The 17,124-nt window shown below is 44.9% G+C and overlaps 2 non-coding genes across 2 annotated transcripts; both read left to right on the plus strand.

Moving 5' to 3' along the window:
- The first annotated feature begins 11,985 nt into the window (after positions 1 to 11,985).
- On the plus strand, positions 11,986 to 12,059 carry trnan-guu (transfer RNA asparagine (anticodon GUU)). Its single transcript has one exon. It is a non-coding gene; the product is annotated as a tRNA-Asn (tRNA).
- A 4,086-nt stretch (positions 12,060 to 16,145) lies between these two features.
- trnan-guu (transfer RNA asparagine (anticodon GUU)) lies at positions 16,146 to 16,219 on the plus strand. The gene has a single exon. It is a non-coding gene; the product is annotated as a tRNA-Asn (tRNA).
- Positions 16,220 to 17,124: the final 905 nt, after the last annotated feature.

A 17,124-nucleotide genomic window follows, 5' to 3' on the forward strand; every position in this document is an offset into this window, starting at 1 on the left:
TCAGGGAGCCAGGTTGGAAGTGCAGAGTTAGAACAGTCAGAGTTGTTGTCTCTGGTTTGTTACCCGTGCCACTTGATAGCGAGTCAAGGAATAGTGAGAGAGAACAGTTAAAAGCGTGGCAACAGGGATGGTGCAGGAGGGGGGGTTCCGGTATCTGGATAACTGGGATTCTTCCTGGGGAAGGTGGGACCTCTATAAACAGGAGGGTCTACACCTGAACCTGAGGGGCACCAGTATCTTTTGGGGGGACGTTTGCTAGTGCTGTTTTAGGTGGGGTTTAAACTAACTCTGCCGGGACTTGGGAACCGAGACTGTAGCTTTAGGGTGCAGGACCTTGAGTGGAGGGAGGTTAGGAACATGGCATCAATTTCACAGGAGGTTGCCTCTAAACAGGAATGTGACATGAAGTGTATATACTTCAATTTGAGAAGTATACGAAATAAGGTAGGTGAACTTGCAGCGTGAGTTGGTACCTGGGAGTTCGATGTTGTGGCTATTACGGAGACATGGGTAGAATAGGGACAGAATTGGTTGTTGCAGGTTCCAGTGTTTAAATGTTTTAGTAGGGTCAGAGGTGAGGGGAAAAGAGGGGGAGGTGTGGCATTGCTTGTCAAGGATCGTATTCCAGCGGTGGAAAGGACGATGGATGAAGACTCGCCATCTGAGGTAGTTTGGGCTGTGGTTAGAAATAGGAAAGGTGAGGTCACCCTGTTAGGAGTTTTCTACAGGCCTAATAGTCCTAGAGATGTAGAAGAAAGGATTGCGAGGGTGATTCAGAAGAAGAGTGAACGTAATAGGGTGGTTGTTATGGGAGTCTTTGACTTTCCAGATGTTTACTGGGAAAGCTATAGCTCGAGTACATTAAATGGGGCGGTGTTTGTCCAATGTGTGCGGGAGGGTTTCCTGACACAATATGTTGACATGCCAACAAGAGGTGAGGCCGTACTGGATTTGGTTCTGGGTAATGAACCAGGCCAGGTGTTAGAATTGGAGGTAGGTGAGCACTTTGGGGACAGTGACCACAATTCGGTGACTTTTACTCTGGTGATGAAGAAGGATAAATGTGCACTGCAGGGCAAGAGTTAAAGCTGGGGGCAAGGAAATTATGATGCGATGAGGCATGACTTAGGATGCGTGGCTTGGAAAAGTAGTCTTTAAGGGAAGGGCACAATCGATATGTGGAGCTTGTTCAAGGAGCAACTATTGAATGTTCTTGATAAGTATGTACCAGTCAGGCAGGGAGGAAAGGGTCGTGTGAGGGAGCCGTGGTTTAATAATGAATTGGAATCCCTTGTTAAAGTGAAAAGGGTGGCCTATGTAAAGATGAGGCATGAAATTTAATTGGGGCGATTGAGAGTTATGTTAGCCAGGGAGGATCTAAAGAGAGAGCTACGAGCAGAAAGGAGGGGACATGAAAAGTCCTTGGTTGGTAGGTTTCGGGAAAACCCAAAGGCTTTCTATAGGTATGTCAGGAATAAAAGAATGACTCGGGTAGGAATAGGTCCAGTCAAGGATAGTAGTGGGAAGTTGCGCATGGAGGCAGAAGAGATTGGGGAAACACTGAATGAATATTTTTCATCAGTATTCACTCAGGAACAGGACATTCTTGCCGATGTGAATATTGAGTCACAATCAATTAAAATTCATGGCTTTGAGGTATGTAGGGAAGAGGTATTGGAAATTCTGGAAAGGGTGAAAATAGATAAGTCCCCTGGGCCTGATGGCATTAATCCTAGGATTCTCTGGGAAGCAAGGGAGGAGATTGCAGAGCCATTGGCCTTGATTTTTTATGACCTCATTGTCTACAGGAATAGTGCCAGAAGACTGGAGGATAGCAAAGGTGGTTCCCTTGTTCAAGAAGGGGAGTAGAGATAACCCTAGTAACTATAGGCCGGTGAGTCTCACTTTTGTTGTGGGCAAAGTCTTAGAGAAAATTGTAAGGGATAGGATTTATGAACATCTGGATAGGAATAATGTGATCAAGGATACTCAGCATGGTTTTGTGAACTACGAAGAGCAGAAGATAAAGATGTATATCGTGTATTTAAGGAGAACAGGTACCTAATAAACCTAGTCCGCCGATTTCTCAATGATGCTTCCAAGTTGACTTCAAAATTCGGTTTGTCCTTCCATTTTTTTCCTATTTTATTTTGTGAGTTTTAAAAACTATCGCAATCCTCTAACTTGAGTATGGGAGTTAGGAAGTTTCGTTGTGGCTGGACAGGACACTGGAATATTGTGGAATACATTTGGAATATTGTGTGCAATTCTGGTCTCCCTCCTATCAGAAGGATATTGGGAAATTTGAAAGGGTTCTGAAGCACCAATGGGTCCACAGAGAGGAGAGGCCCTTCTGCTGCCCTGAGTGCAGCACCCCGGACGTCTGTTCTCAAGCCCTGAGTGCAAGATGGCTTTCAGCAGTTCTTCCCACCTGCTGAGACACCAGTGGGTCCACACCGAGGAGAGGCGGTTCTTCTGCCCCGAGTGCATGGAGGGCTTTGCTCTTTCTTCTGACCTGCTGGCCCACTGGTGGGTCCACATGGAGGAGAGGTTGTTCAGTTGCTCTAAGTGCAGGAAGGCCTTCATCAAACCTCAGACCTGCACGTCTTTGGACACGACCACCCAGAGAAAACACACGCAGACACTGGGAGAATATGCAAACTCCTCACAGACAGACACTCAAGGCTGGAATCAAACCTGGATCTGTGGCACAGTTAGGCTGCAGTGGTAACCACTGAGCCACTACCTATTGCAACCCGAAGTAGGCAAGCAGGAGGTCTGGAGAACACAGCAAGCCAGGCAGCATCAGGATGTGGAGTAGTCAGCATTTTGGATATTAACCCTTCTTCAGGACTGAAACGTTGACTTCTCTATGAGAAAAGATTTACGGAACGTTGCTGGGGGTTGGAGGGTTTGAGCTACAGGGAGAGTCTGAATAGGCTGGGGCTGTTTTCACTGGAGCATCGGAGGTAGAGGAGTGGCCTAATAGACGTTTAAATTCATGAGAGGGATGGACAGGGTAAAAGACAAGGTATTTTCCCTGGGCTGGAGGAGTCCAGAAATAGAGGGTATAGGTTCAGGGTGACAGGCGAAATATATTAAAGGGACAACTTCTTCATGCAGAGGGTGGCACATACATGAAATGAGCTTCCAGAGTATATGGGTCAGGTGCTGTCAAATGGGACTAGGTTAATTTAGGATATCAGGTCAGCATGGAAAAGTTGGACCGAAGGGTCTGTTTCCATGTTGTATGTGTCTCTGACTACTGGTCCTGATGTAAGTTTAAAAGAGAGTCCAAGTAACTTTGAATAGTTCAATCTTGTTGAACTCACCTCCTCAAATGTTTCAAATGACTCCCTCCGAGCGATACTGTTTAAACATGCTGAGTTGGACAAAATATCCTATCAAGTTCAACACTAACCCAGAGTTGAAGATGTCAGAAATCACACGATACCAAGGGGACCAAAACTGATCACAATACTCCAGGTGCAGCCTTATCAACGTTCTGTATAACTACACTATATCTTGCCAACATCTATACTCAATTCCCTAACTGATGAAGGTTAGTGTGCCTAAACCTTTCTTCACTGCCTTGTGCAGCGATGTTATCAGAGATAGAGGATCGAATTTAAACTGATCCACAATCCGGTGACTCGGAGCACCGAAGCAGAGTAGTGCAGCATGAGTGTGCTGGGCACATAACCCAGAGGTCGATTGGTCAAAACCATGTGATGCTATTGCTCAATGTCTCCATAAGCTGCTTTCCTTGGCAAAGGTACTCTGTTCTGTATCTTGCCTTTGCATCTGCTTCCCAAAGCTTCTTCAGTGGAGGAGTGGCAGTGGCAGCTGGATCCCAGGAGCTCAACAACCCACCGGAGCTGGAGGAAGCTCCGAGCTCCAAAAGGGGGGCCCAACTGGAGGCTGGATTGGCTCAAGGCTTGTATCTATTAACTTATTTAAATGGTACCTACTGTATGGGGCTTTGGTTCACATTAAAACCGGAGGATCATGTCAGAGTGTTTGTTTATATTTAGCAGTTGTAGTTGGTAAAATACACTCCCTGGAGGAGCACCTTCTTTGATGCTGCATTTCTTACCTTATGCACTTCCCCCATTTATTATCTCCCATCTTGATTGTATATTTTTTGGGTCAAATTTGATTTCATATTTATCAGACTTGGTATTCACTGTGTGCTATTAATTTGTTTGTTCAAATATTGTAAGTCAAAATTAATGCTGTAATTTCATTTCTGATGTCAGAGTTTGACATTGAATGTGCAGGTGTGAATACCAGTAAGTTGTGAAAATAAATCAATAACTTGTGATTTTACAGCAAAAAGAGTAGTTCACCGCTATCAATAGCATTGTCTCATTTGAAGGGGATGAGTTGAGCCTGACCGACAAACCGTATCAAACAGTCACCGAATTTTATTAATATTTTCGTTATCTTCATTAAAGATAAATACTCCGGCATGCTAAAATTTATCCAATTTGTTTATAAGATTTATTTATATGTCCATTGCTCTGACACATTGGGGAGACTGGATGCCAACTTGCAGAACATTTCAGGGAACAGCTCTAGGACTCCAAACCTAAACGACCCCATCGCCCTGTGGCTGAATACTTTAACTTCCCCTCCCACTCGGTCAAGGGCATGCAAGTCCTGTGCCGCATCCCCCTCCAAGCTCTAGCTACCTGACGCTTGTAGGAAGAATACTTCATCTTCTGCCTTGGGACCCACCAACTACAGTTTCCGTATTTCCCCTCACCCTCACTCTCACACCACGCGCCTTGTCCCAGATCCAACCTTCCAACTCGGCATTAGCCTCTTGAGCAGTCCTACATTTTCATCTTGCTTCCCACCTATTCGCTCCACCCTCCTGTCTTACCTCTCATGATAAATCTGCACCACCATCGACCTATTTCATTCACAGTTACCCCCCCCCTCCATCCCCATCCTCTTCCCAATTATCTCTCAGCCCCGTTGGACCAACCTTCATTCCTGATGAAGAACTTATGCTCTAAGTCAAGACTGTGGTGAAGGAACATCCTTAATAAGAAAGAGTTACCAATTCAGATTTATTTCCCATTTGTTCCCCCGTTCTTCTAGAAATAAGAAATGTCTTTTTCTTCCACTAGAAAGTGGTCTTACACTTTGCGGTGTCTGAAGTGTTATACCACTCCATCTTTTTGCCTACCTATAAAGAATCCTTTCAATATGTTTTTCGGACAATGGTGGCGGTGACCAAAAGCAATCATTTCACTCCTCTTCAATGTCCCATTTCTCCTCCTAGGAACCACTTTGACATGTTGTCTGTGTGTATTTGGTTTTCAAAATGTAATTTGGCCATTGAAGTGAACAGGGTTAGTCTTTATCGATCGCTAGCTTTGTTTGCACTAACTGCAATTATCCATCAATTTGCTGTTTTTTTGTTCCATCAAAGCTGGAAAAAATTATCTGTATTTATTTTGCACTCAAGTGTGAAAAGTCATCCCAAGGGTGGTCATATTATTATAGCTGATTGAAGCTATAACAGGAGTAATTGTGTGGCAGTTTGAGACTAAAATATTGGCTGGAAAGAATGTAGATTGATGATGAAAGTCAGAAAGCAGAATCTCTGGCCACAATCTATCATTCTGGCTTGATTAATTGGTGGCTCTTCAATGGCACCTTCCAAGCCATCACCTCAACTACCAAGAGCAGGTAAGTGTGAACACAGCATTCCAACTGTGAAATATATCGCATTGCTTCTTTGTTATTGATCAAAAACCTGGAACTCGCTCCTGAACATTATTGCAGACCAAATCATAATGTGAAGCAATTTAAGAGGCAGCTCAGCGCCACATTTTCAAGGACAATTTGGGAAGGGTTGTTGGCAGACCCAATGATATTCACATCACATGAAATAATAAGCAAAGAGGCATGGATAGAGGAATGGCTAACCAATGATACAATTGGGATAAGGGGCACGTTCAGGATAGCAACTTGTAACTAGTAGTGTGCCACAGGGATCAGTGCTGGGGCCAAACTTATTTACAATATGTATTATTTACAAGTATTTACTTCGATAAGTAAAGTGAATGCACTATTGCCAAGATTGCAGAAAAGATGGTTGATGGGAAGGCAGGTGGTGAGAAGACATGAAATATCTGCACAGGGATATAGACAGATTAAGTAAATGAGCAAACCTTTTGCAGATGGAATAGAATTTGGGGAAATGAGGTTGTGCACTTTGCCAGGAGGAACAGTGCTGAATGTTAAATGGAGAAAGCTGTTGAATAGAGGGATTTGGAAGCCCATACCCATGCATCTCTTCCTCCAAGTTCAGTGAAAAATAGGGAAGGCAAATGGGAGGTTTACCTTTAAATACAGTGTAAAGGTCGGGAGGTTATAGTGAACCTATGTCAGGCACCAGTCAGGCCACAACTGAACACTGGGTGGGTCCTTTACCCAAGGAAAGATATACTGGCTTTGGAGGCAGTCCAGAGAAGGTTGACTAGGATGAAAAGAATATCATATGAAGAGAAGTGAATAGGTTGGGCCTATACTTATTACAAGTGAGAAGATTTGGAGGTAACCTTATTTTCACATAAACGATTCTGGGGAGACTTGACAGGCTTGATGTGGAAAAGTTTACGTTTGTGGGTGAGTCTAGCACCAGAGGGAATAACCTGCAAATGAGAGATTGCATGTTGAAGACAGATAGGAATTTTTACTGAGGGCAGTAAATCTGTGGAACATGTTACTACAGGGGGTTGTTGAGCTTGGGTCGTTAAGTACATTCAAGGCTGTCAGTTTTTGTTTAACTAGTGAGGGAATCGAGGATTATGGCGAAATAGCAAGAAAGTGGAGTTGATGTTTACCAGAGTTAACGTGATCTGAATAAATGGCAGAATTGATTCAATGAGCTGAATTGAATAGTTAATAATAAAGGGGCCAGTACATCCTTCCTGAGATATGGGGCCCAAAATTGCGTTCAATACTCCAAATGCGGCTTGACCGGAGCCTTACAGAGCCTCAGAAGTACATCCCTGCCTTTATATTCAAGTCTGATCAAAATAAATGCCATCATTGCATTTGCCTCCCCAACTATTGATTCAACCTTCAAGTTTACCTTGAGAGAATCCTGGAATAGAACTCCATCGTCTCTTTGCACATCCGATTTCTGAATTTTCTCCCCATAATCCTTCTGTTCCAGAGTAGGAGCAGAGATTTTCTGACAAACCGATTTTATTCAGGGATACCAAGGTAGGTCTGGAATTTCCAATATCTCAGAAGGAATAGTTATTCCTGGACAATGCAGAGAGGACTATGGTGTGGTCTTGTAAACCTGAGTCAGCAATAACTCTTTCTGGATCAAGAAACAAAAGGGCCACTGAGAAACTGCAAAATCATAAGCCCTCAGAAAAAGAAATTAGGCAATTCAGCCCATTGAGTCTGCTCCACCATATAATCATTCTTAAGTATCAAGGGTTACGGGGAGAATGGGGATGAGAAATTTTCAGCCAGGATTGAATGGTGGAGCAGACTCAATGGGCTGAATGGCCTAATTTCTGCTAGCTAACTATCCCTGGGAAGAAGGATGTATAACAACAAGCTGTTTCCTGGGACAGATGAGATAAGTTTTTAATAAACTCGTGACAAAAGGACAAGTTAGTCTGTCTGTGGAAGGATGGCCTTGACACCAAGAGGTTAATTGCAGGACAGGCTGTTTCAAACAGACAGCTAAACCTCAAGGCTAAGAAGGTATGCTACACACTGGAGGTCTCTAGCAATGTGGGGAGGTGGTGTTAGAATCTAAAGAAACATCACACCACAGATTTAAAAGTGATGAATCTCCACCAGAATTTAAACCCAGAAAGATGCAGCAGCAGTACTTGGAAGAACAACACTGCAGTGAATCCCTGAACACTTCCAGAGACAGATATTGTCGGTGGAAAGTCAATTAAATTCTGCCATCAATTGGATGATCCCCAAGTTGGGAGTGAGGTTGAACTTGGTAACTTGTGGGGGGGGGGGGGGGTTATTTTTGGTTGCTACAGACAATAAAGTGCAAATCATTGTTTCAGCAGTTGATTCTCTGCGCAGTTTCTGAGTCAGGAGCCAAATTAAGGCAATTCACCCACAGCCACAGTGAGGCTAGGATTAATATTGACTCCATTGCATTCAGCACGACATCACAGCAGCATTCAAGATCTCAAACAGAAACACCCAGAGGAACATGTTGCCCTACATTAGGTAAAATTAGCCTGAAAAGTGGTGTAATCTGTTCTAGTGATAAAAATAAATCCCCAACACTTTAAAATCAATTATCAGCAATTTTTTAATCCAATCGTTACAGTTAAAAAATAAACACAACTATTAACAAACTGGTTATAGGCCAAGAGCAGACAGGTGGCATTAGTTTAGTTGGGGATCATGGACTGGTTGGTCTGAAGGGTATGTTTCTGGCCTACATGACTCCATAGCACTGAATGAATGGAGATCCATCCCAAAGATGATAAAAATTTCGAGCACCACTTTACGCAAATATGTGGACCCCCCTCCTGAGGGCAGGAGGGCACTGAGGTTCAGTAGTTCAGACAGTCAACCAGCAACTTCTCTCTGGGAGACTTGTCTCAAGAAAGGAAGCGGTTTCCTGTCACATCAGTTAGATTATCCAGTTTGGAGCAGGTCCGATATGTCCAACAAAATAGGTAGACAGGGCAGTGAAGAAGGCTTAAGCCTCACTGCCCTTCATCAGTCAGGGAATTGAGTATAGAAGTTGACAAGTTATGTTGCAGTTAATCAGGATATTGGTGAGGCCACACTTGGAGTATCGTGATTCGTTTTGATCACCTTGCGAAACAAAGATGTTATTAAACTTGAAAAGAGTGCAGAAGACATTTACAAGAAACCAGGACTCAAGGTCTGAGTAACAGGGAGAGGTTGGACAAGCTAAGACGTTTTTATTTCGAGCATAAGAGCCTCGGGGGGTTGGGGCGGGCTCATAGAGGTGAAGAGATCCTGAGAGGCATGGAGAGGGTGAATGCACTCAATCTTTTTTCCCAGGATTGGGGAATTTCGAATATCAACATGCATTGAGAATCCTCATGAATACACGCAGCCTGCGTGGGAGGGCTCAAGGACTCTAATTGCAGAGAGAAATTTAATTCTTTCGCGAAATGTGGACTAGTGTTCTCGCTGTAGACGAGCCTTTCATTGGATTGTTGAATCTGGCGGGTAACAACGACCCCTGCCCCGTGGAAACTCTATGGAAGCAAATTGATTTCCTCAAACTGACTGGAGTGTCACCAGGATTGGGCAGAAGCCAATCGGTTGCCGAGTGCTGGAGAGGGGATTCCTTGCAGCACCAGGGACCTGGGTTTGAACCCACCCTCATGGTGACAGTGTGGACTTTGCCCTTTCTTACCCCTCCCCCACTCCCTGTCTACGTGGGTTTCCTCTGGGCGCTTGGTTTTCCTCCCATGTTCCAAACATGTACTGGCTAGAATGGATTGGGCGTTCGAAATTCAGGGATAAGCTGTGGGGGTGTATGTTCTTCCGAGGGCCAGTATGGACTTGGTGGGCCAAACGGCCTGTATCCACAGTGATTCCCCCAACGTGTCTCCAGCCTGGCTTCCAGCTCCATCTCTCTGTGCCAAAGGTCCTCCAGTGTGTGTTTTCCCTAGTTTCCAGCACCCAGAACGTCCCACCTTCTGCAAATCGAAAGACAAGTCCCACCCTGCCCTCTCCCATGTGTGTTGTGTAACTGCTTAATCACTTTTAGTGGCCCAGCAAAGGCTAATAGTCAATTTGGCAAACCAGGAGGATGGCCTCAACCGCGACTTTGGGTTCATGTCACATGACAGGTAACCCCACTTCACTGTTATGCTCTCTCTCACACTTACACACTCACACGCTCGTGCAGAGCCTTTCCGGTAGACATGCTCTCTCTCAGACACACAATAATACGTCCCTACACTCACACCAATGCATACATCTTCGCACATGATTATACTCCATCACACACACACTTTACCCAGCATGCACACGCACTTACACACACTCTCTCTCTCTCATGCACGCACTCACGCATTTGGAGTGAATTTGCATTTGCAGGATTATATATTTGGAAGTAGAACCATTCTGACTCAAGATTGGGATACAGACAGACTCTAACCTCACAGCTTTCATGCGTTGTATGACGTGAGGTGCTATCTCCTTTTATAAAGCATTAAGTTTCCTGGAAAACGTGACTTAAAAGAAGTTCTGGAATGTACAGATTAATTAGCCGAAATCTGCAATCCATTTTAAAAGATGAATGATTTAACAGAAATCTAGGTTTCTTCAATTCATCACTTATGTTGCATGACACTATAATCTTTTTGCACTATATTCTGTGCCTTGTGATCCTACTCCACAGCAACCTGATGAAGGAGCAGCACTTCGAAACCTAGTGCCTCCAAATAAACCTGTTGGACGATACCCTGGTGTTTGTGAGGTTTTAAAACTTTATTTCCAGTGAATACAGCCCACACCTCCAACTGTTGCCAGTAAACTTTGCAATGCCAATGAAACAATGAACCTGTAGTCCTGAAAAATATACAATTTCTAACAAGATTAGCTACTCATTCACTGATCCTTCTGAGACATGACATTAGTGCTGGAGGCTGAAAGAAATGAGCAGCTTTAAAACAAAAACCTGTTGGACCTCGCAGAGTCTGAACCTGGCGGTATGTTCAGGTAACCTTTACTACGACCTTATTTTGTTACAGCTTCAGATTTCACCAGGAAAAGAGGCATACAATAAGTGCTTTTAAAAGAAAACACCTCCAGCTCAAAGTGCACCCAGTCCCCCCACCCCACTTTCTTTGTTGGTCAGCTGAGTTGTCCGTTTGTTACTGGATCCCTGGTACAGCCAGGTAAAGCATGCAGCTGGGATGACTGAGTGGACCCTTTCCTGCAAAGGCAGTTTCCTTCACTTAAAAGGGACAGGAGTGAATCAGATGGTGTTTTTCTCCCCCACTGCGGCTCCTGGGAGTGGAAAGGAAACAATCACCAAAACCCAGTCTGAGCTTTGTGAATCTTCAGAAAATAAGCCAACGTTCATCCCTTCAGATTTTCCATCCTGAGCTTTGTCACTCTTTTGTAGGACATTACAAGTGGAAGTTTTGCAGAAAAGTACCACAATGCAATCTGATTAATCAGGACCTGGATGTTTTCGGTCTTTGAATGTAAGTGTTGTGCTCCAGAACATTGGTGTTCACAGTTTATAATACTTATCTTCCCAGTCCCCTGTATCACTTGTCGAAAATGTTTAATTTGCGTTTTGTAATCCTTTCACTGTCTGCTAATGAGGAAAGTGTTTGCGTGTTTTACCTAAGTTATGTTGATCTTGCATACCTCGAGCCTCAAGCTAATTTCACGAGAAACCTTCACCAGTTCAAAAGCAAACTGTTAGTGATTGCTCTGTTTCTTGTCAGGTATCCAATTTCAGATCGATGTTGTTAATGTCCCTTTTATTCCTTCAGATCCACGTTTCGCTCACAGGGCATGAACAGAACTGTCTCTAAATACATTTACCAATCTACATTCATCCTATCGATTGTCCAGAGACAATCCAGACAACGTCCCTTTGTTGTAGAGGCCGGGAGGTTGACTCTGATGTTCTCGGGACATGAACTGATCTGAGACATTGAAAGAATTGTCGTTCGTGCACATCAGGAATTCAAACCCCTTCTCTCCTCCGAGCCAATGAGAGAACTCGGGAATAGGCAAAACACTGAAAGGCTCGAAGGGCGACGGCCCCGGAGCCCAAAGCTAGTTCCTCGTGACATGGATGTGTCTGCAGACTGTCCCCGGTGTCTCCACAATGAATGTCCCAGGCTTTATTATCTAAAAGTAAAACTGTTACACGACAATTGTAATTCTCGGCGGGGCCGGCTGAATTATGAACTCACTAACAGCCTCCCCTAAGCGATGGTGCAGCCCACGCTCGCACCTGCCTGTGTGGCGCAATTGGTTAGCGCGTTCGGCTGTTAACCGAAAGGTTGGTGGTTCGAGCCCACCCAGGGGCGGTGTGTTTGCTGCCCGTTCTTGGCTTTGAAGCCATCAACTTTTAATGGGGTCAGGAAAATGTTCCCCAAACAGAAATCCTTTCCCCAAAGGGGTTTCTGGTTTGAATTAATGTCTGACGTGAGGGAATGCGGATGCTGAGAAGCCGAGACAAAAAGAGAAACTCGACAGTACCTGTCGGAGAAAACGGAATTCTGAAACGTTGTCTCTGATTCTCATTCCACCGATGTTGCCTGACCTTCTCAGTTCCTCCTGCAGTTTCGAGTTTTGTTTTTAACTGAAAGTTCATTTCATCTTTTGCGATGAAACACCTAGACTCGCCGTGTGCAGATATTTAACCCTTTCGAATCACTGTGAAATGATTGGATTCAAACAAACTCTGCGATAATTCACTCTTTCTCTGCTCCACAGGCAGACAGACCTGGGAAGTGAAGCTGTCAGTGTGGTTCTGTATTCGTGGGCCGAGTGGTTAATGCGATGGACTTGAAATCCATTGCGGTTTCCCCACGCAGGTGTGAACCCTGCCGACTACAAAATGAGAAATATCGTCGAAAAGAAAGGGAGCTTGCTCCCCGGCTTCTTATTTAAGATTCAAGTCAGTGGATTGGGAAAACTATTTCACTCACATTGGGACTGGTGGGAATCTGCAACCCACTGCCTGTTCGGGTGGAACAAGCAGATATCCGCAGAGCTTCTTTTGAGGCTATGTGCCAAGTGTTTGGAAATGACACTAGAACAGTGAGGGGCTGGAAATCGTGATCGAAATGAAGCAGGCACCTGAGGACAAGGGTGTTTCCTTTGTCAGTGAAAGGTACTCGTTCACAAAGTTGGGACTGTGGAAGGGAATCAGTGATGGTGATTATCTTTGGTTGTTGACCTTGTGACTGTTCCCATTGCTGCGCATGTCCGTGTTAACGTCAGAACTCTGCAGCATGGTGGCGTAAGATACGCAAAGGGCCGGGGCGCAATGGATGACGCATCTGAGTCCACCTAACTGTTTGAAATGCAGCTCACAGCTTCTTCACACACTCCAATTAATCTTTCTCATTGTCCTGAAGCCGACATACTGTTTGAATTCCCGATCTGCGGGAATGAGAATCTTCTCATTGTCTCGCGTCAATAATTATCTCTGAGAACATCGGAGTCAAGTCACAGCGTTGTCAGATGAGAGGAAGCTGAAATAACCCCACACGCTGCTGACGGGCACATTTTACTTTCTCCAACCCTCCGCCCCAACTTTCATCACAATTTTCTGTGAACAGTTCTACATTAGCTTTGCTGAATGAACCCCAAATTTCTTGAAGTGGGTCCTTATTTTCGGCCCTGGTTATTCATCTCTCTACGCATGGAAATGGATCTTTCCCACCCGTTCTATCCCTTCATCAATGTGTGTAGTTCAATTCGATCTCCCATCAGCCCCCTCTGTCCTGATCAAATCCAGGGGAACAGGATACGTTGGGGCTATGGCGCGGACAGGACAAGCCCAGTACTCACCTATCCTGTGAGAACAATTCCATGAGAAATTTTTGACCACAACTTTGGGCGTGTAGTTGAGACCGACCATTTAAAGTGCTGGCGTAGAGATCCTTTGGTGTTACATGCCGCCTCCCCCCGCTTCACAAAGTTGGGACTGTGGAAGGGAAGCAGTGACGCTGATTATCTTTGGTTGTTGACCTTGTGAATGTTCCCATTGCTGCGCATGTCCGTGTTACCGTCAGAACTCTGCAGCATGGTGACGTTAGATACGCATAGGGCCAGGGCACAATGGATGACGCATCTGTATCCACCTACCTGTTTGAAATGCAGCTCACAGCTTCTTCACACACCCCAATTAATCTTTCTCATTGTCCTGGAGCCGGCATACGGTTTGAATTCCCGATCTGCGGGAATGAGAATCTTTTCACTGTCTCGCGTCAATAAATGTTCCTCAGAACATCGGAGTCAAGTCACAGCGGAAGCTGAAATAGCCTCACACGCTGCTCACGGGCACATTTTACTTTCCCCAACTCAACGCCTCAACCACTGTGGCTCCTGGGAGTGGAAAGGAAACAATCACCAAAACCCAGTCTTAGTTTTGTGAATCTTCAGAAAATAAGCAAACCTTCATCCCTTCGGATTTTCTATCCTGGGCTGACAGGGATAGGTTTTGTCACTCTTTTGTCGGATATTGCAAGTGGATGTTTTGCAGAAAAGCACCACAATGCAATCTGATTAATCAGGATCTGGATGTTTTCGGTCTTTGAATGTAAGTGTTGTACTCCAGAACTTTGTTGTTCACAGTTTATAATACTTTTCTTCCCAGTCCCCTGTACCACTTGTCGAAAATGCTTAATTTGCGTCTTGTAATCCTTTCACTGTCTGCTAATGAGGATAGCATTTCCGTGTTTTACCTAAATTATCTTGACCTTGCATACCTCAAGCCTTAAGCTAATTTCACGAGAAACCTTCTCCAGTTCAAAAGCCAACTGTTGATATTGGCTCTGTTTCTTGTCACGTATCCAATTTCAGATCGATATTGTTAATGTCCCTTTTATTCCTTCAGATCCAGGTTTTGCTCACAAGGCATGAACAGAACTGTCACCAAATACATTTACCAATCGTCCTTCATCCTTTCGATTGTATTAGCATCATGAACACTTCTCATCAAAATAACTCGAGAGACTTTCATCGCCATTTTCTGTGAACAGTTCTACATTAGCTTTGCTGAATGAACCCCAAATTTCTTGAAGTGGCTCCTTATTTTCGGCCCTGATTATTCATCTCTCGACGCATGGAAATGGATCCTTCCCACCCGCTCTGTCCCTCATCAATGTGTGTAGTTCAATTCGATTTCCCATCAGACTCCTCTGTCCTGATCAAATCCAGCGGAACAGGATACGTTGGGGCTATGGCGCGGACAGGACAAGTCCAGTACTCACCTTTCCTGTTAGAGCAATTCCATGAGAAATTTTAGATCATAACTTTGGGCGTGTAGTTGTGGCCGAATACTTAAGGTGCTGGCGTAGAGATCCTTTGGGGCTCCCCCGCCCAGGGTGGTAACCTGCTGACTATGCTTTCTTCGCCGGCGATTTTAAATGACTTCCTGTTGGTTGCATTATCGCTCAAACTTCACAAAACCCGTCTCAATAAAGTCACGTTTTCTCAAGTCTGGGAATTGATTGCCATGCAGGAAACTCGAGTTCGGAACAAACAACGTACCAGACTCAAAACGTCAGCTCTGTTTACCTTTCCACAGATGATGCACGACCTGTTGGCTTTCTGCAGTATTCTCTGTGTTTATTAGGCACAAGTGCTGCTTTTCATTCAAGAACTTCAATTCCTGTCCTCTGGTAACTGACTCTGGTCAGTGGCAATTGGTTCTTCTGATCATTAATCTGCCCATTCCCACCGCTTCTTCTCCCATCATTACCAACAGCCCCAGGAAATCTCCAGTTAAACTTCTTTGCTCCAAAGCGAACATTCCCAACCTTGGGAATGTCTCCCCACAATGGAAATTCCTCATCTCTGGAAATGAAGCATGGCGTACACTTGGGAAGAGATTTTGGCAAAATATTGTCAGTTAGAAATTGGAAAAATGTTCATGAAGCAAAACAGAAATCCCAGTCTCCAGCTTTGTGAACCTTTGGAAACTCTTTGGGAAGCGGATTTAGATGAGAATGAAAGATGAACCGTCCGACTGAGCAGGGACAGTCCAGACACCGTCCCCTTGTTGAAGAGGCTGGGAGATTGACTCTGATGTTCTCGGGACATGAACTGATCTGAGACATTGAAAGAATTGTCGTTCGTGCACATCAGGAATTCAAACCCCTTCTCGCCTCCGAGCCAATGAGGGAACTCGGGAACAGGCAAAACACTGAAAGGCTCGAAGGGCGACGGTCCCGGAGTAAGAAAGCTAGTTCCTCGTGACATGGATGTGTCTGCAGAGGGTGGAATCAGACTGTCCCCAGTGTCTCCACAATGAATGTCTCATGCTTTATTCAGGAAAAGTAAAACTGATAGACGACAATTGTAATTCTAGTCGGGGCAGGCTGAATTATGAATTCACTAACAGCCTCCTCTAAGCGATTGCGCAGCCCCTGCCAAAACCTGTCTCTGTGGCGCAATTGGTCAGCGCGTTCGGCTGTTAACCGAAAGGTTGTTGATTTGAACCCACCCAGGGACGCTTTGTTGGCTGCTCTTCCTTGGCTTCGAAGCTCTGTGCTTTTCATGGGGTCAGGAAAATGTTCCCCAAACGGAACCGTTCCCCACAAAGGGGTTTCTCAATTGAATTAATGTCTGACGTTAGGGACTGCGGATGCTGAGAATCCGAGACAAAAAAGAGAAACTCGGCAGGTTTGACAGCACCTGTCGGAGAAAACGGAATTCTGAAATACTGTGTCTGATTCTCGTTCCAAAAATGTTGCCTGACCTTCTCCGTTCCTCCTCCAGTTTCTAGATTTGTTTTTAACTGAAAGTTCATTTCATATTTTGGGATGAAACAGCTAGACTCGCCGTGTGCAGATATTTACCCCTTTCGAATCACTGTGAAGCGAATGGATTCAAACAAACTCTGCGATGATTCACTCTTTCTCAGCTCCACAGGCAGACAGATCTGGGAAGTGAAGCTGCCAGTGTGGTTCTGTATTCGTGGGCGGAGTGGTTTATGCGATGAACTTGAAATACATTGCGGTTTCCCCACGCAGGTGTGACCCCTGCCGACGACAAAATGAGAAATGTCTTCGAAAAGAAAGGGAGCTTGCTCCCCGGCTTCTTCTTTAAGATTCAAGTCAGTGGAGGGGGGCAAGATATTTCACTCACATTGGGACTGGTGGGAATCTACAACCCACTGCCTGTTCTGGTGGCGCAATGGGTCAGCACGTTTGTCTGTTAACGGACAGGGTGGTGGCTGGAGCCCTGGCCGGGGAGTTGTGTTCGCTGAGACTCTTTTGAGGCTTTGACGAAGTTCAATAAACAACTCTACAGCGCATTTAAGAAGAACGGATAGCCCGTAGACCTGCTGAAAACTGCTTCATTGACCAGGAATCGAACCTGGGCCGCAGTGGTGAAAGTGCCAAATCCTGACCACCA

This window comes from Hemiscyllium ocellatum, assembly GCF_020745735.1.
Source record: "Hemiscyllium ocellatum isolate sHemOce1 chromosome 27 unlocalized genomic scaffold, sHemOce1.pat.X.cur. SUPER_27_unloc_17, whole genome shotgun sequence".
Lineage (NCBI taxonomy): Eukaryota > Metazoa > Chordata > Chondrichthyes > Orectolobiformes > Hemiscylliidae > Hemiscyllium > Hemiscyllium ocellatum.